At 56.7% G+C, this 1,063-nt stretch overlaps 1 pseudogene; it reads left to right on the plus strand.

Moving 5' to 3' along the window:
• The first annotated feature begins 539 nt into the window (after window positions 1-539).
• LOC116273582 lies at window positions 540-1,056 on the plus strand (annotated as a pseudogene).
• Window positions 1,057-1,063: the final 7 nt, after the last annotated feature.

The raw sequence follows: 1,063 nt of genomic DNA on the forward strand, positions 1-1,063 counted from the left end.
TAGGCCAAAATCATAGACTTTGCATAGAAGCTGGATAATGAAGACAGCTCTGGAGGAAAACATAGATACACACACATAGACAAACATATATATAAAGTATACACATGTATAGTTTTTTAAGTTTATTTTTTACAGTTTGAAAGCTTTTAAAGCAAAAGCCAGCCCCTCCCCTCTCCGAGTGGGCAGCCCCTCCAGTCTCTCTGAGTGGGCGGGAACAGCAGCTGCATGGGCAGCTTTCCTTGTGATGCCACAGGTCCCTCTGGACACCCTGCCGCCTGGCCACACCTCCTTTCCCTTTCATTTTTCTCACTGACCAATGGGCTTGGAGCATTAAGGCCACGCCCCTCTTCTGAGTTCTAGTGGGGCCCTGGTTACGCCTCCTCTGGCTCAGTTGCACAGCGGCCTGGTAAGTGACTGGAGGCATTCAGCCGTGCTCACTGGGATTTCGCTGATGTGACCCCAACCCCGTCTCCCTCCGAACCCCATGATGTCAGAAAAAACACGACAGGGAAAATTCACCACAGCCAAGAAAAAGGTAAAACGCACCAGGTCATAGCCCCCAACCCAGTCACAGATCCCCTCCGACGACAAGACCATTGCCAGAGTCCAAACTACTCCTGAGGCATACCGGAATGGGACCCCCAACACCAGCGACTCTGGGCTCCCCCCACCAAATTCTTGTCAGTCAGCTCCACCCCTTCAGCAAGCAGCCCAGTCCCTCCCTTGCCAATCTTTACCCCAGGGTGACTTTTGGCGGGCGGCTTCTGGGGCTCCCCGCTCCATACTCGGCCCTCACCTCCTGCTGCCCCAAGCCCGACCTCCCTGGGCTCTTTGGGCCTCCGTCTCCCAGGACCTGGGTCCCCCAGCCCCAGGCCCCACCCTCGCCAGTCGTCCCTGGGTGACTTTAGGCTGGTGACTCCCGGGGCTCCCTACTGCAGACTCTGCCCTCCCCTCCTGCTGTCCCAAGCTCGACCTCCCTGGGCTCCTTGGGCTGGTGTCTCCAAGGACCTGGGTCTGAACCCTGTGTTTCCCTCCCCCATCATGGAGTGGTGACTCGGGCATC

This window comes from Papio anubis, unplaced genomic scaffold (genome assembly GCF_008728515.1).
Source record: "Papio anubis isolate 15944 unplaced genomic scaffold, Panubis1.0 scaffold9084, whole genome shotgun sequence".
In the NCBI taxonomy this organism is placed as follows: Eukaryota; Metazoa; Chordata; class Mammalia; order Primates; family Cercopithecidae; genus Papio; species Papio anubis.